At 45.2% G+C, this 27927-nt stretch overlaps 1 protein-coding gene and 1 non-coding gene across 2 annotated transcripts in view; one reads left to right on the top strand and one right to left on the bottom strand.

Annotated features, from left to right (window-relative positions):
- THSD7B (thrombospondin type 1 domain containing 7B) overlaps positions 1-27927 on the bottom strand; it is a 759963-nt gene that overhangs the window by 194853 nt on the left and 537183 nt on the right. The window lies entirely within an intron of this gene.
- On the top strand, positions 24618-24722 carry LOC114232208 (U6 spliceosomal RNA). The gene has a single exon (XR_003618252.2). It is a non-coding gene; the product is annotated as a U6 spliceosomal RNA (small nuclear RNA).

Genomic DNA, 27927 nt, shown 5'->3' with positions numbered 1-27927 from the left:
TTAGAGACAGTGGGAGGGAGAGGGAGAGACAGACAAATAACCATGTGAGAGAGACACATTCACTGATTGCTTCTTGCATGCACCTCAACCAGGGCCTGAAGCCTGCAACTGAGATATGTGCCCTTGACCGGAATTGAACCCGGGACCCTTTAATCCACAGGCCTATGCTCTATCCACTGAATAAGACTGTAGATATCATCATTTATGATGAGGATGTCAGGATTTTATAAGTTTAATCTTGCCAAAGATCAAATACTAGTGAAATGACTACAAATCTTAAGACATGTCTAATGGATTCAATGCCTAGGACATTATAACTGTGTCCTAAGACAATGATGGAGAGGCTCACTACTTAGACAAAATGATGGACCAAGAATGCACAATTTTGTTAAAATTTGATTGTCACCGAAGGTGTCTGTGTTAAGGTCTAGAGTTGGGAGAGGAACACAAAGCTTGCAGGGTAAACAAAGAACACATCTTGTGAAATATCTGGCATTCCCATTTATCCTGGTCAGGTCCATTTGTCTGTGTGGCCTCTCTCTTGCAAGTTGGGGGAAAGAGTACCACTGGTTAAGCTAGCAAAAGACAAAGAAAAGGTAGATCAAAGGGCACAGACTTTGACAAATAAAACCTGAAACCAGTTCATTTCCTTCCTCCAGGTCTGATGACTTAAATGACACTGACACAAATGGAAAGAATCTAGGGGGAGGCTGGGTAATGGCACACAACTAAGTTTTAGGAAAGCCTGGACATTTCCAATAAATAGAAGACTGAGTAACAACTCAAGAGCAGTATTTACCAAGAGGAATTATAAATAGCACAGTAAGGAATTTTGGTTATTAGTGAAAACAGCTTTCTGAAAGTGAGGAGCAGAAAGACTTGTCTTGAAAAGAGGTTAAGTAGCATTCTTTAAAAAAAACCAAAACCTTAAAGTTGCTCTATAATGGAATTATTACAAGAAAGTAAGAAATCTAAGGGGAAAATGCAGTTTCATTTCTTTTTTCTCCACTACCTCTCCCCCACCCCCTTTCCAGAGGTTTTACACTCATCCTTCTACTTCGAAGGTAGTAGTTTTCAAAGTATGGTTTGTGGACACCTAGGAAGTCCTTGTCATACATACAGAGGGTCTATAGACCCAAAGTATTTTCATAATAATGACATATTACTGGCTTAAAAAACACAGATAACATTTGTAATGATGATGTCAAAGCAATGGTGGGTAAAACCACTGGTACGAACATGAATCAAGGATGGCAAACCATTGTCCTAGTAGTCACTGTATTCTCCACTACTATGCACTAGGTCAGTGGTCAGCAAACTGCGGCTCGCGAGCCACGGTTTGCCGCTCTGTTGACTAATGAGTTTGCCGACCACTGACCTAGACTCTTGATTCCAATAATTACAGGCTGTTGTTGTTCCTTGGGATTTAGCCCCTATCCCAGCGGTCGGCAAACTCATTAGTCAACAGAGCGGCAAACCGCGGCTCACGAGCCGCAGTTTGCAGACCACTACACTAGGTTATAGATCTTTGTATTATGCTGCATGGCTCATCTTAAAACACTTCTACTGCATTCTGAAGTTTGATGGTTCTCACCCAGTAAGACACTGGTGCAAATGAGTTACAACACTAGCTCCTTCGATCATGGAACATTTTACTTAAAAGAACATCTTATAGACAAACAATGATTATACAGACTTCAATATGTAGCAGATCATTTTTCAAAAAATTAAGTGAGTCTGTTACTTAAAACAAGTAAAACATGAATAGTATTTATTTATAATGATAAAATTCAAGTGTCAAGCAAAAATTAAAATTAAAAAAAAAAACAACACTTGTATTTGCCCGCCATAAATTTGAGAGCTTCTCAATACTTAAAGACTTTTATGATAAGATTAGTGGAGATATTAATGAGTAGGAATTTTTGATACTATGTAGTGAAACGTTAACATTTAGGCACAATTCATTCAACAAATATATTCCAAATGATCAATGCATGAAGTTACAAAATAATGTATGGATTAATGATGTATTCAAAGTTCCAGAGAGTCCAGTGGATTTTACTGTAACTGAGTATAAAAGTACATTATTATGATTTCAGATTCCACATTGCAACCAAACTTTGAAAAATATAACTTGTCAAGTTTTGGTACAGTTTCAAAGACTACCCAAGGTTCTTGAAAAACATCTACTAAAATACTCCTCCTTTTTCTGCCATATATCTATGTAAGGCTGGAATTTCTTCCTATACTTCACTGAAATAACCCATTGTAAAAGATTGAATGCAGGAACTGATGTGAGAATTCAGCTACCCTCTATGATACCAGATATATTTAAAAAAAATGTAATGCATGTCACTTTTTAAAATGATTTTTTTCTTTTAGAATATGTTATTTTTCATAAAAATATTACTAATGTTTGCATGTAAAGGATTTAACTTTAATTACATACTTTTAAAAAATGAATAAATTCTTTTTCAATTTCTCACTTTAAATTTTAGTATAGTAAATAACCCCCAAAAAACAAAATATCTTTTGAACTCTTGTAAATTTTTAAGAGAGTAAAGTACCCTGAAAACCAGAAAATTTGATAATCACTGTTTTAAGGGCACTTGCCTAAAAGAAACTCTCCCAATTTCTTTCCCATTTCAACTGAAATAATGTAATAAGTGCTCCACAAATCTCCCACTCTGGGAGTAAGACCAGCAATTAATATTCATGAACACCCCCTTTGTACCATAAATACTAGTAAGCCACCAGAAGATGAACAGGAGAAAGATGACTAAACAAGGGCCTCAAACTTAAACATGTGCAGATTCTAAGTATGTGACATAAATAAGTAAAATAATCTCTATCTAAGGATTAAGCCCTTTCTGTTTTCTTGAAACTCTCCACATTATTTTTTCATCATTTGTGTTATCATTTTTTACAAAATTCCAAAAATAATGCTTTAATCTTAAAGCTACCCTATGAAAGTAATAGTATAAGTCTCAATATAAATGGTCATTGACAGGACTGCCTTCTGTCTTTCCCCACCCTCCCCCAGTACAGAGAAACCCTCTCTGGGCCTCCTCCAACTGTACCCCTTCCCCACGGGCGAATAACCTGCGGAGTCAAGGGGCCATGCCCATAGAAGCCTGTTCTCTGCCTCCTAGAGTCTGTCAGACCACATCCTACAAACTCTGGGCCCCACAATTCCCTGCCAATTGAGTCTAAGCTACTTCCATGGCTCTTCCCTACTCTGTCCTCCTGAGAGGTAGGACTGAACCCCCGACCCAGGTGAATAACCTAGGCCTGCAGAATGGGCATGGGGGTGTGTCTGCAGCAGGCAGAGCTTGTACACATAGACTGGGGTCTGGGACAGGGTCGGGCTGGAAGAGAAGGAGCTCATAGCACAGGCTGGAGTCTGGCTCACCCTGCAGCACCACCTTCCACCTCTGAGCTTGGAGAATCTCACAGTTGAAATTAACCTTCTGGATTGTTAGGAAGGCATATCTGCTAAGGTAGGAGATCAAACCTAGTTTACACAATACAGTAGTTTTTTTAAAATAATATCTTATGAAATACAGGTATTTATTTGTATTCTCACCCTAGTTCACACATATTAAGGCATGAACCTGGCTACTGTTGCTTGGATGGGTGTAGGAGAGACTATGGGGAGAGGGAAGGAAGATGGCCATTATACTGATACTAGAGGCCCAGTGCATGAAATTCGTGCACGGGGGGGGGGGGGTGGGGGTGTACCTCAGCCCAGCCTGCACCCTCTCCAATCTGGGACCCACCGGGATTGGGCCTAAATGGGCAGTTGGACATCCCTCTCACAATCCAGGACTGCTGGCTCCCAACTGCTCACCTGCCTACTTTCCTGATTGCCCCTAACTGCTTCTGCCTGCCAGCCTGATCACACCCTAACCACTCCCCTGCCAGCCTGATTATTGCCTAACTGCTCCCTTGCCAGCCTGTTTGCCCCTAACTGCCATCCCCTGCAGGCCTGGTCACCCACAACTGCCCTCCCCTGCTGGCCTGATCACCCACAACTGCCCTCCCTTGCAGGCCTAGTCCCTCCCAACTGCCCTCCCCTGCTGGCCATCTTGTGGTAGCCATCTTGTGTCCACATAGGGACAGGATCTTTGACCACATGGGGGCAGCCATCTTGTGTGTTGGAGTGATGGTCAATCTGCATATTACTCTTTTATTAGATAGGATAGAGGCCTGGTGCATGGGTGGGGGCCAGCTGGCTTGCCCTGAAGGTATCCCGGATCAGGGTGGGGGTTCCCTTGGGGCGTGGGGTGGCCTGGGCGAGGGGCCTGTGGTGGTTTTCAGGCTGGTCATGCCCCACAGTGACCCAAGCAGAGACCCTGGTATCTGGGGTTTATTTATCTTCTATAATTGAAACTTTGTAGCCTGGAGCGGAGCCAAGCCTCCTGCTCGCTCCGTGGCTGCAGCCATTTCTGTTGGAATTTATTTATCTCCTATAATTGAAACTTTGTAGCCTTGAGTGGTGACCAAGGCAGGCCAGGACTGCAGAAACTTGGCTTCCTCCATCGCCGGGGGCAACCCTAGCCTTCTGCTCTCTGCAGCTCCATGGCTGCCGCCATTTCTGTTGAAATTTATTTATCTTCTATAATTGAAAGTTTGTACCCTTTAGTGGAGGCCTGGGCCCGCCATGGTGTGTGGAAAGCTTGGCTTCCTCCATCACCAGGGAAACCCAAGCCTCCTTCCTGCTCTCTCCGTGGCCACAGCCATCTTGGTTGGGGTTAATTTGCATACTCGCTCCTGATTGGCTGGTGGGCTTGGCTGGTGGGCATGGCTGGTAGGTGTAACGGAGTGATGGTTAATTTGCATATTACTCTTTTATTAGATAGGATTTTCAGATTCACCTGAAACTTGTCAGACATTCCGATATTAAAATCCAATTTTAATGCAAAAATTCCTATTTTAAACATCTTGACAACTAAAAAACCAAAACAAAAAAACATTAATACCTGGTAGCAAACACTGCACAGTCCAAATTACGCACTCTGCAGTCGAGAGCTTGCCAACATCTGGATGGCAAGACACTTTGTAATGTGGTGGTGTTTCCAAAGACCTTCTCCCAGAATCCTCATCAGCATTGTTACCGTAGGCAGTGAGTTATTAACAAAAGGAAGGCAGCAAATGAAACCTCCTGATTAAGGAGGAGAGGCAGCTTTTTATAGTCATTCTGGTGTCCATCAGATTAACTGTGGGAGGAAGAAGATGGAGCAGGAGAAGTCCTTTTCCTAAGTGCATGTGCAATAGAAGCCTGATGAGGAAGCGGAACTAGAAGACATGTAAAACAGGAGCCAAAATGGGACCATACAGGTGGGAAAATCTGGGGAAAAGATCATATAGGTTTCTAAAACCCCAGAAAATCCAGGAAAGGTATTAAATAGGGGACAGCACTAACATAGCCCCAGGAAAATCCAGTAAAGAGAGTGGATAGTTTGAAAGAAGGCCTGCCCTTTCCCAAACCCAAGGCAATATAATTAACGCTTAACAAAGGCTCGTCTCTGGGTGGCAACTGGGCACCATCAAGACTTGGCGGCAGATGTAAAGATGGGGGAATATGGCACAGAGAAGTTAAGTAACTTGCCCAAGATCACACAGCTAAGAATTTGATGCCAGCTCTGAGCAGAGGTTGAGCTGTACTATTGGAGCCTTGGGAGCCATTGCAGCTCTGGGCCTAACCCTTGGCCGGGTATGCACAAGTGCGGGCCTGTGGCCCTGGATTCTAGACTTCCTCCATAGCCAGTCGGAGCTGAACCACTGTGGATGAGAAATCAGGCATGGTGTATGGGGACAGATCGACAACAGACAAGGTCGACCAGCTTCTGCTACCGGACCCACTGGGGAACCACGTCCTGGAGTACAGCAGCCTTTTCAAAGAAGCTCTAATCAATCTTACCACCATTGCTCAAATCCTCTTTCATGAATTTCCCTGAAATGCTTTTCCCATGACACCATAAGAACCTATTTCCAGACCAATCTTTCTCTGGTAACAGCATCATGATTAATAATGATATTAATAATAACAGCTATTACTTACAGAATGTCTAATACACACCAGGCATTCTGTTAGGTCCATTGAACACATTATCTCAAAAGCATTCATATGCTTTGTTTTGTTTTTGCATCTATGGGAAAGATTTGGAGCTTAACTATTAAGTTTCACCTAGTCCCCTTTATGTTATTCTTATTAAGAAATCTGTTTATCCTTTTGCATGATGACTTGACTATAGCAAGCATAAAGTATGTACATGTACATTAGGACAATCTACCTGGTCTGTGCAGGAATTAAAACTTAGTACAAACTGCACTTAAGTAAGTCCACTCCCCATATTGATTCCAGGGCAGTAATTCAGTAACAGGCACCGGGCAAGTGTAACCTGAACCTTTCTGAGTAATATAGGCATTGGGCATGAAACTCTTCTGCTTCTATGCCAATAAAGTGTCATCTCTTGATTATGACTCCTTTTATAGTCATTTTATAATGCCTTTATATGGTATTCTAGATGGGCTATAAAGTAGTTAATCAGAATTAATTAAAATTTATACTTGAAGTGTAAATTAAGTGTATCTTTTCTCCCCAATCTAACCATATACATTAGTGCTTTGTTCACTGTAATGGTGATAATTTTAGCAAGTTGTTTAAACTAACTCTCCCTTCCTCATGGCAATCTGAAGGGTGCAGCTAATGTGTTAGCATCAAAGCATCTCTTACAAACTCATTAGAGAAGCACGGTCCTCTTTGGTTCATCATAAAGTAAAATAGAGCAGAACATTGTCATCTGCCCATTGCCAAGCAATGAAACCCCTGGCCTTACTGTGAACAAAGTTTACAGTTTTCAAGAATGAAGGGCATTAAATACACACAATGAATCTTCCCGCTGCCATGCTTTATACTTTCCAATGTCAATTTTCGCCAGCTGTGATAGTTTCTTCTGTAACATCTGCTAGAGTAGAAAAGATGCACAGTGACTGTACTTAAGCACAGTCATTCTCTTTTAAATGATTAAGGCCAACTGGATTATGAGAAATTCATGACTTACAAATGATATAAATTATATAAAGATTGAAAATGATCATAACTTACTTTTAATTAAGTAATAAGCCAGAACAGATTTTCCAGTACTTTTGAATAATACGCATTTCAAATGACAGGCAATGGCTCATGCAAGGAGGATCATATATTAAGTTAAAAATGTTCATATTTCATTTTTACATTCTAAAGCACTTTCTAGTCAGTTTCTAGACCAATTGCTTCTCCATAATTATTCGGTATTTTGTTTAGTTATGTTTATGGTTTGGTTTCTTAAATATAAAAATGCCGATTCTAAAGTTTACAATTTGGAGAAAGGTGGGAGGTGAGTATGTCCACACAGGTTCATATTCATGTCACCAAAGATCCCAAATTTGTGGATTATTTCCCCTGAACTTTATTGAATTTCTTATTTCAGATTCACATAGACATGGATGGCTTTAATCACCACATGCAGAAAAATCACCATTTTTAGAAGAAGTGAACAAATATACAGAGTTAGCAATTCCGTTTTCATAAAAAAGCCACTATCTCTTTTTCACCAAAAAGAGAAGAATGAACCAAACTGATACCGCCAGGCTACTGAATCAAACTCCCCCCTTAGTCTAGGAGCCAGGGATCAACTGTGCTTATCTAGTTGCTCTGAGTTATAAATTAAGCACCATAAAGAAACCATCAGGGCAGTAAATGTCTGGCTAAATATGGAATCTGAACGTAGAGTATCTAACTACACATGTTCACAATTACAAAAACACCATGGACTGGGTGGCTTACAAACAACAGAGATTTACTTCTCTCAGTTCTGGGGGCTGGGAAGTCCAAGATCAAGGTGGTGGCAGATTCTGTATGTGGTGACAGCCCATTTCCTGGTTCACAGATAGAGGTCTTTTCCCTTTTTCCTCCCTGGGAGGAGGTCCAGGTTGCTCTCTGGGGTCTCCAGAATAAGGGCACTAATACCATGATAGCTTTGTCCACATGTCCTCATCATATCCCCAAAACCCCACCTTCCAATGCTATCACAATTGGGAATTAAGGTTTAAGGTGGACTTTTGGTGGACAAAAACATTTGGTCAGTAGCATGGATACTGCAAATTCAGAGTCTAGTTTCATCCCTCAGGAGCTTTTTATTTTAAAGCAACTCTAAATATTTTAAAGCAACTCCATATCCAAATTTAAGTATATAAATCTCCTTAAAGGAGCAATTTTCACTACTATTTCTTTTCACAAATATGGGCTCTTATTTCATTTTTATACAAAACTAGAGGCCCGGTGCACGAAATTCGTGCACTGGGGAGGGTGTCCCTCAGCCCAGCTTGCACCCTCTCTAATATGGGACCCCTCGGGGGATGTCCAACTGCAGGATTAGGCCCGATTCCACAGGAATCGGGCCTAATCCTGCAGTTGGACATTCTTCTCACAATCCGGGACTGCTGGCTCCTAACCGCTCACCTACCTGCCTGATTGCCCCCTAACTGCTCCCTTGCTGGCCTGATTGCCCCCTAACTGCTCCTCTGCGGGCCTGATTGCCCCCAAATACCCTCCCCTGCTGGCCTGATCACCCCCAAGGCTTTTATTAGTATAGATATGACCCTGCACAGAAAATTTTACTAACCCTGCTTTACAATAAGGGCTTGACGATTGAATCATTAGGACCAGACACCAAGATTTCCTTTCTTTGAATAGTGGAGGGAATACTTATCTTGTCTTTAAGTTGCCCAGAAATTAAAATGAGATAATGACTTAGAAAAGTATAAAAGCATCACATAAAGACAACTGTCTTTTTAATGAAGTGGCAAAATGAAAAACACTTTTTATTCTCCCCTTCCTTCCTTTACAGCTTTTATTTAAACTTTGAAATTTATAAAAATTTCACTCCAATTTTCATTTCTTTATATTCAACATTATTTTGTATTGGTTTCAGGTTTTATATTAGTTACAGAATAGTGGTTAGACAATCATATACTTTACAAAGTGTTCCCCGATATTTCTAGTACCCACCTGGCATCATACCATCATTACAACACTACTGACTATATTCCTTATTTAAGTGACAATGGGTTTACAGGTTCCTTTCAATCTTTCTTTTGTGTTTTTTTGTCCTTCCTTTTCTTTCTCACTTCTTCCCTCATTTTCTTTATATAGTATCTCAATTGGCCATCAAAGATCAGTGAAGGCACTGGGACACGCTTCATCCATTTTACAGAAACTGAGGCCAATTCCAGTTGGCTGTGGAACTTGATTCAGGAAGCCCTCAGAGCACACAGGAAGCCCTCAGAGCCATGCTCTTTGCGCTTCCTAAGGGGCAGCGGCCCAGCAAACAGAACAAACCTTCCAGTCAGGCTTCGGAGCCTCTTTCTCAAGCACCTCTTCATTGCAGATGCTCCACATTCTTTCCTCTCCCCCCATTCTTTACTGCCCCCCCTTCTCCGAAGCAGGTGGAAGGCTTCCCACTCACTGCCTAGGCATGCTCTGCTATGGGGCAGGGTGTAGCGAGCTTGCTTTTGGGTGAAGGCAGGAGCAGTAGTCACTGCCTCTGAAGTGTGAAGGCCGCCTGAGCGAGGCCCATTAGCACTGGGAGCTTCTCTGAATCACGTCAGTCAGTCCCGTACCCTGCAGTGCAGCACCCCTTCACTGAGGTGGCTCCATCCCTCAACCCCCGCCTCAGGGGTGAGGGTCCTTGCCCCTCTGCCAGGAGTCCTTCCATGCCCCTTGACCCCTGGCTGGGCCCACCCACATCTTGGGGGCACTGCAGAACCTCCGTCTCTCTGCAGATGAAGCAGATCCCTGCCCTAGGTCTCCACAAAGCTATGAATCTGTGGCCAGAGGCCTGGTCTGGGTCTCAGCAACCACATGCCTGCAATGTTCCCAGGGACCCTGGGAGGGGCTGGGCGAGTCCTGCCACGCCCCACCCAGGGTGGCGATGGCCCCCGGATCCCCCGGAGCGCCTGGCTCAGCCGGACTCGCCCCCCCAGGGTGGCGATTGCCTGGCTCGGAACGCACACGCCCCCGCAGGGTGGCCATCGCCTGGCTCGGGACCCCCAGCAGCGCCTGGCTCGGACCGCACATGCCCCCGCGGGCTGCCCCCGCGGGTGGCGATGGCCGCCCGGGACCCACGGCAGCGCCTGGCTCGGGTTGCACACGCCCCGCAGGGTGGGGATCGCCTGGCTCGGACCGGACACGCCCCCCCGGGTGGCGATCGCCGCTGGGGACCCCCGGCAGCGCCTGGCTCGGACCGGACACGCCCCCCAGGGTGGCGATCGCCTGGCTCGGACCCCCGGCAGCGCCTTGCTCGGACCAGACACGCCCCCCGGGTGGCGATCGCCTGGCTCAGACCCCCGGCAGCGCCTGGCTCGGACCGGACACGCCCCCCCGGGTGGCGATCGCCTGGCTCGGACCCCCGGCAGCGCCTGGGTTGGACCGGACACGCCCCCCAGGGTGGCGATCGCCTGGCTCGACCCCCGGCAGCGCCTGGCTCGCACCGGACACGCCACCCCGGGTGGCGATTGCTGCCCCAGACCCCCGGCAGCGCCTGGCTTGGACCGGACACGCCCCCCCGGGTGGCGATCGCCGCCCCAGACCCCCGGCAGCGCCTGGCTCGGACGGGACACGCCCCCCCGGGTGGCGATCGCTGCCCCAGACCCCCGGCAGCGCCTGGCTCGGACCGGACACGCCCCCCCGGGTGGCGATCGCCTGGCTCGGACCCCCGGCAGCGCCTGGCTCGGACCGGACACGCCCCCCAGGGTGGCGATCGCCGCCCGGGGACCCCCGGCAGCGCCTGGCTCGGACCGGACACGGCCCCCAGGGTGGCGATCGCCTCCCGGGACCTCCGGCAACGCCTGGCTCGCACCTGACACGCCACCCCGGGTGGCGATTGCTGCCCCAGACCCCCGGCAGCGCCTGGCTTGGACCGGACACGCCCCCCCCGGGTGGCGATTGCTGCCCCAGACCCCCGGCAGCGCCTGGCTCGGACCGGACACGCCCCCCCGGGTGGCGATCGCCTGGCTCGGACCCCCGGCAGCGCCTGGCTTGGACCGGACACGCCCCCCCGGGTGGCGATCGCCTGGCTCGGACCGGACACGCCCCCCCGGGTGGCGATCGCCTGGCTCGGACCTCCGGCAGCGCCTGGCTCGGGTTGCACACGCCCCGCAGGGTGGCAATCGCCTGGCTCGGACCGGACACGCCCCCCCGGGTGGCGATCGCTGCCACAGACCCCCGGCAGCGCCTGGCTCGGACCGGACACGCCCCCCAGGGTGGCGATCGCCTGGCTCGGACCCCCGGCAGCGCCTGGCTCGGACCGGACACGCCCCCCCCGGGTGGCGATCGCCTGGCTCCGACCCCCGGCAGCACCTGGCTTGGACCGGACACGCGCCCCCGGGTGGCGATTGCTGCCCCAGACCCCCGGCAGCACCTGGCTTGGACCGGACATGCTCCCCCGGGTGGCGATTGCCGCCCAGGACCCCCGGCAGCGCCTGGCTCGGACCGGCCACGCCACCCCGGGTGGCGATTGCTGCCCCAGACCCCCGGAACTAAGAGGATTGGGCGCCGCCATCTTGCTCTTCTCAACGGCCGGATAGGCCACCCGGAGTCCCGCCCCCAGCCTCTCGCAGACCCAATCATGGGCATAGCGGAGGTGTGGTCAATTTGCATATTTCTCTATTATAAGGTAGGATGATATTCAGTTCTATTTATCCCTGCCATCTACTCACATTACAAAATGGTTTCACAATGTTGAACAGTCTACTAGTACAAAAGGTTTAGAAACATTCTGGAGGAATACAGAGGAGCTATTACACGTGCCTTTCTTCATCGGTGTTAAGAACCCACACCTCACAATTAATTTGTCCACCATCCAGAACTGAAATGTCAGTGCTGACATGTACACATAAGGAACTGTTGGACATTGAAATTGGGTCTCAAAAGAACTGTTGGCCCAGAAAGAAACTCACTACACACTGATTCATTTGCCTGTCACCATAACCATTATTGCTTGTCTCATTTTCGGTTCTTATAAGTATATTTCTAATAGCACATGATCTCACTCATCTAGGGGAAATAATGAACAACATAGACTGATGAACAAGAACAGACCCAGAAACAAGGAGGCATCGATCGGACTGTCGGGCCTTGGGGGGAGGGTAGGGAAGGGTAGGGTAAAGGGGGAGATCAACCAAAGGACTTGTGTGCAGGCATATGAGCCTAACCGGAGGTTAAGGACAACAGAGGGGTGGGGGCATGTGTGGGGAGGGGGGTGGGATGGGAATGGGGGGACGAGGACAAATATGTGATACCTTAATCAATAAAGAAATTAAAAAAAAAAAGAACCCACACCTCTATGTGCATAATTCCAGTATGCCTTTAAGTTACTGGTGAAATACTAGAGACAGGTTTGCATGGGCTACATAGAACTAGGAAACAGGAGACACATGGCATATGAATGTATTGCTTATCTCATTTGAAGTCTGCTTATTTAGCATATGAATGAGGCAGTGGAAGGATGGTTATGCCAAATAACTTGCAAAATGGAATGATAACACCCAAATGAAAAAGAAGCATCATGGAAGAGCTCTAGTCAAGGCAGTTCATATCCTCAGAAGGGAAGGATTTGGTCATCTTTCTTAACATAAAAGAGACTTTCTGATATTCAATTTAAAACATTGCTTAATTTTTCTATCTCAATATAAGGCTCAAAATGTTACTTAAATCTAGCGATGCTTCTATCAAATTAGATGTCAAAAAGAGTAAAATGAAGAGCGTAGAGTAGATGTTTTTGTTCACTCAACATGCACACCGCCATTGGTCTAGGAAAAGGCTCCCCCCGCCCCCACCCCCGGCATACAGCAGCATTTCAAATGGACTCTGCAGACCAGCAGCTTTGGTACCACCTAGGAACTTGTTAAGACTGCTCTTCCCATTCACCCAGAACTACTCACTCAAAGTCGGCATTTTTAGGAGGATCTGTCACGTGATTCATATGCACATTAAAGTTAAGAAACGCTGCCCTACTACACCCGTGTCTCATAAGTGGATTTTAGGTGTGCCTCAGACGTGGATGTTACAAATTCAGTCTGGTGTCTCAGACCATTCACTCATGCCCAAATCAGGTGTGAATGCACATCCCAATTTGCCAGATTTCTATGTGTGTCATGAAGTTTAAATCATTATAGATTTCTATGTGTTTCATGAAGTTTAAACAATAAAAGTTTGTACCCCTATGTTCATAGCAGCACAATTTACAATAGCTAAGATTTGGATACAACCTAAGTGCCCATCAGCAGATGAGTGGATTAGGAAACTGTGGTACATCTCATCTACACAATGGAATACTACACCACTATAAAAAAGAAGGAACTTTAACCATTTGCAACAACATGGATAGAACTGGAGAGCATTATGCTAAGTGAAATAAGCCAATCTGAGAAAGATAAATATCACATGATCTCACTCATATGTGGGATATAATGATCAGCATAATTTGATGAGAAAAATAGATCCAGAGACAAATGGTAGGGGAGGTGGGGGGGGGGTTAGAGAGCAACCAAATGACTTATATGTATGCATATTAGCATAACCAATGGACACATGCACTGGGACAGTGGGTGCTTGCCCAGGGTGAGAATGACTGGGGGGAAGGGGCTCAATCGGGAAAAAAGGAGACATATATGAAAGTCTAGATAATAATTTTTAAAAAGTTTGGGTAACACTTGTTTGAACAAATCATGTTTATCCCATGACTGCTTCCAGAGATAAATTCAGGAATGCACACAAAAGCCAACTTCAGCCAATGAGGTGTGAGGTGAGGTCTTTCTGGGAACCAGGGAGGCTCTGGGAAATGTTTCTTGCTTCCAAGATTGCCAAAGGAAAGGCACTCTCTTATTCTGCTGGCCACTGCTCCTTCAGAGACTACATTGAAACTGCTAACATCCAAAGGATGAAGCCATGGCTGAAGATGACAAAGCAGAAAGACAAGAGAAACTATGTCCTTTATGACACTGCTGAGCCACAGAAGCTGCCATCCCCAGAGCCTGCATTACCACTGGATTTCTTGTTATATGAGGCAATGTATTCCCTTACTGTTTTAGCCAATTTGGGTTGAGGTTTCTGTTAGTTGCAAATCATCTATCTATCTATCATCTATCTATCATCTATATATATATATAAAAGCCTAAGCAACTGGCTGACCAGTAGCTATGATGCACACTGACCAACAGGGGGCAATGCTCAATGCAGGAGCTGCCTAGCTGCAGTGACTTGGCAGCTGTGGTTCTTGAGCGACGCACCCAGAACCAAAGAGGAGGGAGCCCAATTCCAGGGTGCATCACCCAAGAACCACCCTCTCGCAACCCGGGACCCCTCAGGGAATGTCGGAGAGCCAACTTTGGCCAATCCCCACAGGCCAGGCCGAGGGACCCACTGGTGCATGAATCTGTGCACCGGGCCTCTAGTCTAATATAAATGAGGAACAGGCAATTATGCCCATTGAGTCCAAACTGATTTTGCGTGTTTTTAAAGAATGTAATGCAGGTGTGATGCCATGAGCATTACTATCTACACTTCAACCTATCCAAGCACTCGCTCAAGTCTCCAGGAATGCAAGTTCCCAGTAGGAACTCCTGGAGCCATGGTTGAGATGAGCCTTATCAATATCTCCTCCTGGCACATCACTGTTCTCAATGTGTTTGCTGAAAGAATGGAAGAGTGAATGGATAACAGTGCAGGTGCACAGAATTTAAGTGACCTCGCAAAACATTTACAGTTACCTTGAATTCCATTTTATTTCTACACCTCTTCCTGAAAGCTAACAGAGCTCATTAATCAATCATTGTTACTAAGAGTCCCTGTCCACATAATGTACTTCCATAATTTTACCCACCACATTACAATTCTTTTTTAAATATGTTTTTATTGATTTCACAGAGAGAAAGAGAGAGAGAGAGAGAGAGAGAGAGAGAGAGAGAGAGAGAGAGAGATCAGCTGCCTTTTGCACACCTCCTACTGGGTATTAAGCCCACACGTCAGGCATGTGGTCTGACTGGGAATTGAACCAGCGACCTCCTGGTGCATGGGGCAATGCTCAGCCAACTGAGCCACACTGGCTGGACCACCTTACGTTTCTATAGGTCTGCTCTCAATGCCCATAATTGAGGATATACATGTGATATTTGTTGATTAATGAAAAATAAAATACATTTACTGTCATATCATACCACCCCAAACCATAGGTTCATTGGACATCTTATATTTTATTTTTCTACACAGGGGTGTTTGCACAGCCACCAGGTAAGTCCTGTCATGGCTGAGGAAAAGGAAGTTGTTGGAGGACACATGATCAGTTAAATCATCTCCCAAAAGAGGTCACTTGCTCATGGTAAATGCCACTTGCCTTTGATAGTGCAGAGAGAGCCAATGTCAGCGGAAATGGTGCAGGATGGGGTTGGTGTGCCCCTTACCTGTTTTCCTAAGAGAATAATGAACATGTGCACATCCATGTCACCAATATTTTTTATTGCAATCGTGTTCATTTGGAGGGAAGATGTGTTCAAAGAGGAGAGGAACAACAATGCACCAGAGGCAGGACCCCTGTTCTAGTTCACAGTCAGGTGTCAAGTCACGTCCCTGAGCCCCCATTGCCTCATTCACAAGATGATGGGGTTGCATTAGACAGCAATTCTCAGCCCTGGTTTCATATTAGACAATCCTCAAGTGGGGCTTTTAAAAACAGACAATTGGATCCCACCATCCAAAATTCTGTAGTTGATCTGGGTTAGGGAGCAGCAATGTCCAGCTTCTAACGTAAATCTAATGTGCGCCGTGATTTAGAACTAGATTAGATGCCTAGAATAGGCTTTTCCATCTTGAACTGTCTATCATTCTAGCATACAATTATCTTGGAACTTCTTAGTTGTGCTCAGATATTTTTTTTATGCATGAAGAATGCCGCCTAAGAGTCTCATGCTAGTCCCACTCTTTGTCTCCTGCTTACACCTACCTCTAGGCAAGAGAAACTATACTTGGTACCAGACATAGAAAAAACACACAGTATGATACACAGTATCTAACAGGAAAAGAAAGCAGATATAGGTAGGGCTGTTCTGAAGCCTTCCGAATGATCTTATTTCTATCTCATGAATTGGGGCACAGTTGGTCTCTGTACTCAGATTTACTCTTTCCCATCACCTTGGTCCAGCATCCATTGATCAAGAGCATGGGATCAGTTTCAGGTGAAACCAGATGAGATTGCACAGCCTGATGATTATAAATCCACTTTACTCCAAATGCAACTACCCAAAGTGTATATCCATCTGACCATTGGGCTGTAGTGAAGTGTATTTGTATTGGAAAAAAGTGGGCTTCTGATTATAACATAAACAGCACAGACAACACACTGCCCTCAGTAAACATAACCAATTGAGCAACTTCATTGTCTCCATTTTAAATCACATGGTAATAATACCCATAGCAAATGCTCACTGTGCTCTGGCTATATTTCAACTGCCAGTATCTGTATCTCCATGCCCATGAGCTTTTTTTCCAGAACAGAGAAGACTGGCTATGCTTAGCCCCAGTGCATAGCCTTAACATTCCCTTCAACCAGGAACTCCCAGAAATGTCCCCATTAATATCCCAGCTTCCTGGATCACCAAGTGCAGTAAATCTTGGGCGTGTGTTCTATACAGGCTCCCAGAGTTCCCCCTAGTCTTGGTGGCCACTATGAGAATCTCTTATTGGTTTTTTCCCTTCCCTGTAGCACTTCTTATTCATTTCCCTAGTGGCGTTCCCTTCAGTTGATAAATACATTTTTGAATCCTGTCTCAGGCTCTGCTTCCAGGAGAACCCAACCTAGAGACAACACCATTACCAGCTTCCAAAGTGCTCTTCAGGAGCCAGGAGGGTGGCAAAGAGAGACAGGCAAAAATTGAAACTAAAAATAAATGAGAAAATAATACAATAGGAAAAGTAAAGCAAGGAAAGGTAAAAGGTTAGGAGTGGGTTAGGGAGGGGCAAAGTATACTATTAAATAGATGATCAGAAAAGACACATTCAGAAGTTAAAAACATATAGAGTATGCAGTTCACATGTCCTTTTAAATAAACAAAAAATACAATTTTAGATCAATAATAACTTCAATTTAGTTGTATTCCATTGCTCCAAAAACAGAGCAATGCAACAACAATTTCACTGTTGGCCATTCTAGTTAATAGCACATGTTCCCTGCTGGCCCCAATTAAAAGAGTGCATTCAAGGGTAAGCTTAAGTCAAACTTCTCTCCTTATACCACTGCTCAAATTAATTTACCTTCAGGTCTAAGGGTGACAAGATTGTGTCTATTAGGGTGGAAGTTGGCTTTGTACAATCCTGCTGATTTGTAACATTCTTTGAAAGCAGACTTTGCTATTGGTTCCATACTTGCTTTCAGCACAGGAGATAAGCAGACTTACCTTGTTATCTAAGAGAAAGAGCTTTCTCTTCAGGGAGGAAAGCAACAACTTCAATCTGCCTTGGGCAGTCTTTCCTTAAATGACAGGGGAGCATGATTTTAATCCAATGTAGAGGGAATTTGCTAAGTAGCTTCCAGAGAAAGGACATAAGAATAAATCCAAATATCTAATTTCATTAAAGAATGCTTGGAGAATTGTAAATTGAAAGGCAGTTTCTGTTAAAAGACACCAAATTGGAATCAATCAATTGATTTATACAATCATCCTGAGAAAGTGAAATTATCATTCTTTATGAGAAGGCCTGTGTGAGGGATGATAAGGAGATAGAAAGATAGAAGCTCTGCCTCCTGGATCAGCAGCAGGTTCCCTGGCCTGAGGGCTTTGCTGACTGAGCTTAGAGAAGTGTGGCCAGAACCAGGTCATGAAATCTCTTATAAAATACACTAGAGGCCAGGTGCACGAAATTTGTGCATTCGGGTGACGGGGGTCCCATAGCCCTGCCTGCACCCTCTCGCAGTCTGGGAGCCCTCGGGGAATGTCTGACTGATGGCTTAGGCCTGCTCCCAGTGGGGTGGGGAGGAGCAGGCCTAAGCCATCAGTCGGACATCCTCAGCACAGCTGCAGAGGTGGGAGAGGCTCCCACCAACGCCGCTGTGCTCTCCAGCCGTGAGCCCGGCTTCTGGCTGATGGCATTCCTCCTGTGGGAGCGCACTGACTACGAGGGGACAGCACCTGAATTGAGCGTCTGCCTCCTGGTGGTCAATGTGCATTATAGTGACCGGTCATTTCGTCATTTGGTCTATTTGCATATTAGCCTTTTATTATATTACTAGAGGCCCAATGTACGAAAATTTGTGCCAAAGTAGGCCCTCCTTCGCCCAACTGCCAACACCAGCTTCTCTCTGGCACCCAGGACACGGGCTTCCCTCCTCCTGCCACCAGCAGGCTTCCGGGACCTGGGCTACTTCCCTCCTCTGGCTGCCCGCAGGCACCTGGGACCCGGGCTGGCTTCCCTACAGTCCTGGCTTCATCAGTAAGGACGTCCAGAAGACCTCCAGTCTAATTAGCATATTACCCTTTTATTATTATAGATTATATAGAATTATATAGTTTGTACTTTATCCCAAAGGTAACAAGAGACCCATGAAAGACTTTATGTATGAATAGATTCGTGACGTGGAGAGTTTACTGAGGCTGCTGTGTAAGGAATAGAGTGTGTGTGTGTGTGTGTGTGTGTGTGTGTTTGGGGGCGGGGGAAGGCAGAGGAGATTAGAAACAGAGGAGAGAGTGGCTATGATGGTTGCTTAGGAGAGAGGTGAGCAGAGTCCAGTAGAGAGGTAGTTAGTGCTCATACTTGCTCTCTTTAGACACAGAGATGAGGCTTGGGAGTAAGTGGCAGGCACCGCTCTAAGGTGACACAAGAAGTGCTGAAGCAAACATTTAATGCATCCATATGGCTTTCATACTTCTTTTCATGGTGTCAGGCAGGTCATATGTCAAGTCTTTATCTATAATTATATACTACCTGTATTTATGAACCATGTGAGAATTTACAAATTAAAATGAAATGCCAGTTATCTACTGAAGCTGAATATATGCCTATCCTATGAGCTAGCAATTCTACTCTTAGATGTGTACCCAACAGAAATACACAATTATGAGCACCAAAGCCAGGTACAATAATGGTCATAGCTGTGTTATTTGTAATATCCCAAACTAGGGGAAAATTCAAGTGTCCATCCATCAACAATGAAAATGGATAAAATGTGGCATATGAAATGTGACAAGATAATGGGATATACATAAGGACATGACATAAAGCAATAAAAATGAACAACAATGACCCATATATATGCTGTCTACAAGAGACCCACCTTAGAAAAAAGGACTCACACAGACTGAAAGTAAAGGGCTGGAAAAAAAATTTTTATGAAAATGGAAATGAAAGAAAGCTGAGGTAGCAGTACTTAAATCTGACAAAATAGACCTCAAAGTGAAGTCCATAACAAGAGATGAAGGCCACTTCATAATTCTAAATGGATCAATACAACAAAAGGCTATAACACTGGTAAACATATATGTACCCAATACAGGAGCATTTAAATACATACAAAAACTTCTGAGGGATATCAAGGGAGAGATCTACAGCAATACAATCATAGTAGGGGATTTTAGTATCCCACTGACATCACTGGATACATCTTCTAGACAAAAAATCAACAAGGAAACAGAAATCTTAAATGACACTCTAGAACAGATGGAACTAATTGATATTTTCAGAACATTCCACCCCAAAGCTACAGAATATACATTCTTCTCAAGTGTACGTGGGACATTTTTAAAGATAAACCACATGTTAGGACACAAGCTAAGTCTCTACAAATTCAAGGAGATTTAAATCATATCAAGCAACTTCTCAGACTATAATGCCATGAAATTAGAAATCAGAGACAATAAAAACACTTAAAAAAATAAAATACATGGAGGCTCAATAGCATGCTATTAAACAATGAATGAGTTACCAAAGAGATCAAAGAAATAAAAAAACACCATGGAAACAAATGAAAATGAACACACAATAATCCAAAACCTCTGAGACACAATGAAAGCAGTCCTGAGAGGGAAATGCATAGCACTATAGGACTATCTAAAAAAAAAAACAAAACAAAACAAAACAAAACAACAACAACAACAACAAAAACCACAAGAAAGACTGGTAATAAGTTATCTAACACTATAACTTAAAGAATTAGAAAGAGAACAACAAGGAAAGCCCAGAACAAGTAAAAAGAAGAAAATAATAAAGGTCAGAGCGGAAATAAATGACTGTGAGACCAAACAACAACAACAACAATACAAAAGATCAATAAAACCAAGAGCTAGTTCTTTGAAAGGATAAATAAGATTGGTGGTCCTCTAGCCAGGCTCACCAAGAAACAAAGAGAGAGGACCCAAATAAACAAAATCAGAAATGAAAGCAGAGAAGTAACCACTGAAACCACAGAAATACAAAGAAGTGCAATAAAATACTATGCATGACTTTATTCCAACAAATGGGACAACCTGGATGAAATGGACATATTCCTAGAAAATTATAACCTTCCAAAACTCAATCAGGAAGAATCAGAAAACCTGAATAGGCAGATAAACTGCTGATGAAATTGAAGCAGTAATAAAAACATTTCTAGCAAACAAAAGCCCCAGTCGAGAAGGATTCACAGAGGGGTTTTACCAAATATTCAAAGAACTAATACCTCTATTCCTCAAACTTTTCCAAAAAATTCAAGAGGAAGGAACACTTCCAAACTCTTTCTATGAGGCCAGCATCACTCTAATTCTAAAACCAAATAAAGACACTACAAAAAAAAAAAAAAACAAACAAACAAACAAACAAAAAAACTACAGGCCAATATCACTGATGAAAATAGACACTAACATCCTCAACAAAATTTTAGCAAACCGGATCTGGCCATCCATTAAAAAGATTACACATCATGACCAAGTGGGGATGCAAGGCTGGTACAATAGTCACAAATAAATAAATGTGATACAGAACATAAACTGCAAGACAAAAATCACATGATCATATCAATCAATGCAGAAAAATCATTCAACAAAATCCAACATCCTTTTTTGATAAAGAAAACTCTCAGCAAAGTGGGAATACATGGAACATACCTCGTCATAACAAAGGCCATACATGACAAACCTACAGCTAACATCATACTCAATGGGAAAAAACTAAAACCATTTCCCCTAAGAATAGGAACAAGATAGGGATGCCCACTTTCACCACTCTTATTCAACATAGTTCTGGAAGTCCTGGCCATAGTGGTAAGACAAGAAGAAATAAAAGGCATCCAAATAGGAAAGGAGGAAGTAAAACTCTTATTATTAGCATATGACATGATAAGGTACATAGAAAACCCCAAAGACTCCATAAAAAAACTACTAGATTTAATAAATTAATTTAGAAATGTAGAAGGATACAAAATTAATACCCCCAAATCCATAGCATTTTTATACACCAATAATAAACTCTCAGAAAGAGAAACTAAAATAAGATCCAATTTATCATTGCAAAACAAAAATTAAGATACTTAGGAATAAACTTGACCAAGGAGGTAAAAGACCTGTACTCTGAAAACTACAGGACATTGAAAAAAGAGATAGGAGAAGATATAAACATTTGAAAGAACATACCATGTTCATAGATTGGTAGAATCAACATCATTAAAATGTCCATACTACCCAAAGCAATCTATAGATTCAGTGCAATCCCTACTAAAATACTAACAGCATATTTCACAGACCTAGAACAAACACTCCAAAAATTAACATGAAACCAAAAAGACTCCGAATAGCTGCAGCAATCTTGAGAAGGAAGAACAAAGTTGGAGGAATCACAATACCAGATATCAAGTTATATTACAAAGCCACTGAATACAAAGTGTGGTACTGGCACAAGAACAGGCATATAGATCAATGGAATAGAACAGAGAACCCAGAAATTGACCCAAGCTACTATGCTGAATTAATATTTGACAAAGGAGGCAAGAACATACATTGGAGCAGAGACAGTCTCTTCAATAAATGGTGTTGAGAAAATTGGACAAGTATATGCAAAAAAATAAAACTAGATCACCAACTTACACCACACACAAGAATAAACTCAAAGTGGATAAAAGATTTAAATGTAAGACATGAAACCATAAAAGTCCCAGAAGAAACCATAGGTACCAAAATATCAGACATCTCTCACAGCAATATGTTTACCAATACATCTCCTAGGACAGTGGTCGGCAGTTTGCCGCTCTGTTGACTAGAGTTTGCCAACCACTGTCCTAGGACAATGGAAACTAAGGAGAAAATAAACAAATGGGACTACATCAACATAAAAAGCTTCTGCACAGCAAAAGAAACCATCCTCAAAATAACAAGAGAGCCTGCTTGGCAAACATATTAGCCAAGGATACATCTGATAAAGGGTTAATCTCTAAAACATATAGGGAACTCAGGCAACTTAACAAAAGGGAGACAAACAATTCAATTAAAAAATGGACAAAGGACCTAAGTAGACAATTCTCCAAAGTGGACATACAGATGGCCAAGAGGCATATGAAAAAATGCTCAAAGTCACAGATCATCTGAGAGATGCAAATCAAAACGATAATGAGATATCATCTCACACCTGTCACAATGGCTATCATGAACAAATCAACCAAAGACAAATGTTGGTGAGGTTGTGGAGAAAAGGGAACCCTGGTACACTGCTGGTGTGAATGCCGACTGGTGCAGTCACTGTGGAAAACAGTATGGAGTTTCCTCAAAAATTTAAAAATGAAACTCCCATTTGACCCAGTAATCCCACATCTAGGAATATACCGTAAGAAACCTGAAACACCAATCAGAAAGAATATATGGACCCCCATGTTCATAGCAGTGCAATTTACAATAGCTAAGACTTGGAAACAGCCTAAGTGCCCATCAGCAGATGAGTGAATAAAAAAAAAACTATGGCACATTTACACAATGGAAAGCTACGTGGCAATAAAACAGAACTCTTACCATTTGCAACAGCATGGATGGACCTGGAGAGTATTATGCTGAACTAAATAAGCCAGTCAGAGAAAGATAAGTATCACATGATCTCACTCATATTCGGAATTTAATGAACCAAATAAACTGATGATCAAAAATAGACCCAGAGATATAGAAGCATGAACAGACTGTTGAACCTCAGAGGGAAGGCAGGGGAGGGTGGGTGGGAAGAAATCAGCCAGTGAACTTGTATGCATATATGCATGACCTGTGGACATAGACAATGGGGTGGTGAGGGCCTGGGGCGGGGGGAGGGTGTGTGTGTGTGAAGGGGTGGAGGAAGGGAGTGGGCTGGAAGTGGTTAATGGGAGAAAAAAGAGAACCTATGTAATACTTTCAACAATAAATATATATTTTTAAATGAACATATTGCTACATATCACAACATGGATGAATCTTACAAACAAGTTGAGAAAAACAGGCAGACACAAAGTAATTCAAAATACAGAATCCATTTATGTCAAGTGTTTTGTATGTTAGCACTAACTTATAGTGTCCAAATACTGAGAAGTAGTTCCACATGGTGGGAGGCAGTGGTGGTGAAGGAGGTGGAGTACAAAGCGGTCTCTGAGATACTGATAATGCGCAGTCTGCCCTCCATATCCACAGGTTTCCCATTCACAGATTCAATGAATCACCACAGAACAAAAATATTCAGCCCCGCCAGGACCGCTCAGTTGGTTGAGCATCACCCTTTGCACTGAAAGGTCACTGGCTCAATTCCCAGTCAAGACACATACCTGGGTTGCGGTTCAATCCCCGGTTGGGGTGAATACAGAAGGCAAGAGCTCAATGTTTCTGATTCACATCAAGTTTTCTCCTTCTCTCCCCTCCTCTCTGTAAGCATCCCTCAGTTGCAGATTAAAAAATATACATTTGGGAAAAAAGTTCTGTTGTTGCTGACGTGTACATGTAGTTAGGCCTAGGTTGGTTGCATCTGTGAACATGTACAGACGTTTTTCTTGTCATTATTCTCTAATAAATTCAGTATAATGCCTATTTGCACAGCATTTGCATTGTGCCGGGTATTATAAGTAATCTAGAGATGTTTTAAAGTATTTGGAAGGATGTCCACAGGTTATATGCAAATACTACACAATTTTATGTGAGGGATTTGAGCATCCATGAAATTTGGTATCCTCAGGAAGGTCTTAGAACAAATCCCCGTGGGTACCAAGGAATGACTGTTATTTCTTGACGTAGGTGGTAATTGGATGGAAAGGTTCACTTAGTGAAAATTCTAGAGCTCTACCCATAATGATTTGTGTATCTTTTGGTTACACTCCTTAATAGAACCATTTATATGGAGACCCAAAGAATCACAAATTCTTAGGAAATTAGTTATAAATATGTAAAGAGTTATATTCCCTTTTGCCACTAGAAAAATTGCAATGCCGAATAAGTTGTTTAGAAATAAAATGAAACAGACTTCCCATACAGGAAGCAATGACAGCAGCTTTTACTATGCCTTCCAGCTGAGTTATTGCAACTAAATTATAGGACTTTAAATGTTTTAGTAAACTGTTTACTTCAGCAGCACATCTACTAAAATCGAAGCGATACAAAGAAGATTAGCATGGCCCCTGCATAAGGATAACATGTAAATTTGTGAAGCATTCCATATATTTTTAAAAAGTTTCAGTATATAAAATACAAAAAAGAGAAGCAATTTGCACAATTTAGTTGTGAAAGGCAATATGGTATAGGTGAAAGCCAACTGAATTTGAAACAAATTATGTGTTTGAGACTAAGGAAAAAGAATCCCACCTAACATTTATCAAGCACTTGCTATATGCCAAACAAGGAGATAGGATATTTATATTTATTTTCATTTTATATGAATGCAATAGTCTTTGAGGTAGTTGCCATTGTTATACCCATTTGACAGATTATAAAACTGAGACTAAGAAAGGTTGAATACTTTTCTCACTCTTCCACAGCAAGTAGATGGCAGGGCAGCATTTGATCTCAGACCTGATTGACTCTTAACCCCTTATATTCATCGTGGTGAAGTTGGGCAAGTAATTTCTATAAGCTCTAGACTCCTCTTCTGCAAAATGGGAGAGTCTTCCCGGATTTACTGAGTGGCTAATTATGGTTGTGTTCATTGTTTAGATTGGGAAGGGCAGGCTAAAGATAAAATCTTTTCCAGAGCTAAATTCAGAGGAAATGGTAGCCTCAGTGCCAAGAATCTTCCTCCCGGCAGTGTTCACCAACTTGCCTAATCAGAAGCCTGGCACAACAATTTCAAAAATGCAACTAAAAGTCAAGACGGACATCATCCAGAACCACAGGAAAGCTGGCTGACTGAAATGCCCACAACTAGAAGGAAAGAGAAAACTACAAGGAAAATCAGAGGAGCCGTAAAAGCCTGAGGTATGGAGACACAGGCAGAGACACGGTCGGAGACAGGAGCACGCGCGCATGCGGGGAGGATGAAGCCAGAGAGGACGGGGCAGCTGACGGCCTGGCCGGCGTTCTAAAGCGGGAAGGAGATAAAAGCTCCAGATTGCGCTGAACCCCAGCTCCGACTGCACTGAACCCCAGTTCAAGGTGAGACCCTGGGAAGCCAGGCTCATTCTGGGGGAATCTGGGCTGTGGGGCTGAGGCACAGAGGAGCGGTGAAAGGCAGAGCTCCGGAGGCGCGCACGTGAATGTGCGCAGAGGACAGACTGTTGCCTGTGCCGCTGAATTGCCCTGGTGGGGAGGAGACAGGGGCTCTGGACCGTGCTGAACCCCAGTTCCGGCTGCACTGGGCCCCGGTTCTGGGTGAGACCCTGGGAAGCCAGGCTCATGCTGGGGGAACCTGGGCTCTGAGGCAGAGACGCAGGGGAGCGGCAAAGGGCAGAGCACCGGAGGCGCACATGGGAATGCGCACAGAGGATGGTCTGTTGACTGTGCCGCTGGATTGCCCTGGTGGGAAGGAGACAAAGGTGCCAGACTGCGCTGAGCCCCAGTTCCGACTACACTGAAACCCAGTTCTGGGCGAGAATCTGGGAGTCCAGATTCATTGGGGGAGAGACTAGACTGTTTGGCAGCGGGCAAAGCTCCAGGGCGCTTTTCTCTCAGAGGTGTTTTCAGGGAGTACAGAGGGACACTGAGACCCAGTAACCTCATAGGGCGGGGCTGACAGGAAGCCAAGGCTGTAGGCTCCACCCTGAAACTCCGCCCCATCCAAGCTGAGCACAGAGGCTTTTACAATTTTGCAAGTCTAGTTGAATAAGGCTGTCTCCCGGTGTAGACACAGCTGATCCTCACAGCCAATTGGACTGGAGGTCAAATCCTCCCAGTGTACCAACAGCAATCAAGGGTTAACAACACCAAGACTTTGCACTCAGCCCACAAAGGGGGGTACCAAGAGCGACCACCTAGGGAGATTGGGGAAGCTGAGCTACCGGCCCCTATAGGTCACTGACCACACAAAGCCACTCCATCAACATAGGGAGGCAGCCAAAAGGTGGAGACACCGAAGCAGGTCATGAATAGAAGGGATGAAGGAAAGTAAACTAATGGACGACACAGTGTTCAGAACCACATTTATAAGGTTACTTAAGAATCTTCTGGAGGACCAAGATGGCGGCATAGGGCAGACGCCTGATTGTTGCCTACCACAACAATTTTGAAACTACAACTGGAAAACAGAGCAGACACCATCCAGAACAATGGCCGGAGGAATTGCTGAGAAGGAATTGACCGATGGGAGTTGGGATCGGGAAGACAAGGCCCCGCTGGGTCCCAGATCCAGGTGTGCTCGCCCGGCGACTGGTCGCCGCTGCAGACCTGAGTGCCGCCGCAGCAACCTTGGACCAGCCCGCTGCTGTGCACCGGGCGCACCGGAGCTTCGCCGAGCCTGCCGCCCAGCGAGTTCCACGGCAGCCGCCCCGGAGCTTTGAGAAAATGGCCGAAGGAATTGCTGAGAGAAAATTGACTGACAGGAATTGGGATCAAGAAGACGAAGCCCCGCTGGGTCCCGGGTCCGGGTGAGGCCGCGCGCCCCTCGGTCCGGGTGAAGCTGGATCCCGGGTCCGGGTGAGGCCGTGCGACCCTGGATCCGGGTGAGGCTGGGTCCTGGGTCCGGGTGAGGCCGTGCCCCTGGGTCCAGGTGAGGCTGGATCTGGGTCCGGGTGAGGCCACGCTCCCCTGGGTCCGGGTGAGGCTGGATCCCGGGTCCAGGTGAGGCCGCACCCCTGGGTCCAGGAGAGGCCGTGCGCCCCTGGGTCCAGATGAGGTCGCGCACCCCCGGGTCCGGGTGAGGCCGTGCGCCCCTGGGTCCGGGTGAGGCTGGATCCCGGGTCCACGTGAGGCCGTGCGCCCCTGGATCCGAGTGAGGCTGGGTCCTGGGTCCAGGTGAGGCTGTGCCCCTGGGTCCGGGAGAGGCCACGCGCCCCTGGGTCCGGTTGAAGCTGGATCCCGGGTCCGGGTGAGGCCGCACCCCCGGGTCCGGGCGAGGCCGCGCGCCCCTGGGTCCGGGTGAAGCTGGATCCCGGGTCCGGGTGAGGCTGTGCGCCCCTGGATCCGAGTGAGGCTGGGTCCTGGGTCTGGGTGAGGCTGTGCCCCTGGGTCCAGGAGAGGCCACGCACCCCTGGGTCCGGGCGAGACTGTGCGCCCCTGGGTCCGGGTGAAGCTGGATCCTGGGTCCGGGTGAAGCTGGATCCCGGGTCCGGATGAGGGCGCGCGCCCCCGGGTCCGGGCGAGGCCACACGCCCCTGGGTCAGGTTGAAGCTGGATCCTGGGTCCGGGTGAGGCCGTGCGCCACTGGATCTGGGAGAGGCTGGGTCCCGGGTCCGGGCGAGGCTGGATCCCGGGTCCGGGTGAGGCTGTGCACCACTGGAT

This window comes from Eptesicus fuscus, chromosome 11 (genome assembly GCF_027574615.1).
Source record: "Eptesicus fuscus isolate TK198812 chromosome 11, DD_ASM_mEF_20220401, whole genome shotgun sequence".
In the NCBI taxonomy this organism is placed as follows: Eukaryota; Metazoa; Chordata; class Mammalia; order Chiroptera; family Vespertilionidae; genus Eptesicus; species Eptesicus fuscus.
Note: the sequence above shows the minus strand (reverse complement) of the source record. Positions and strands in the feature narration are given on the sequence as shown.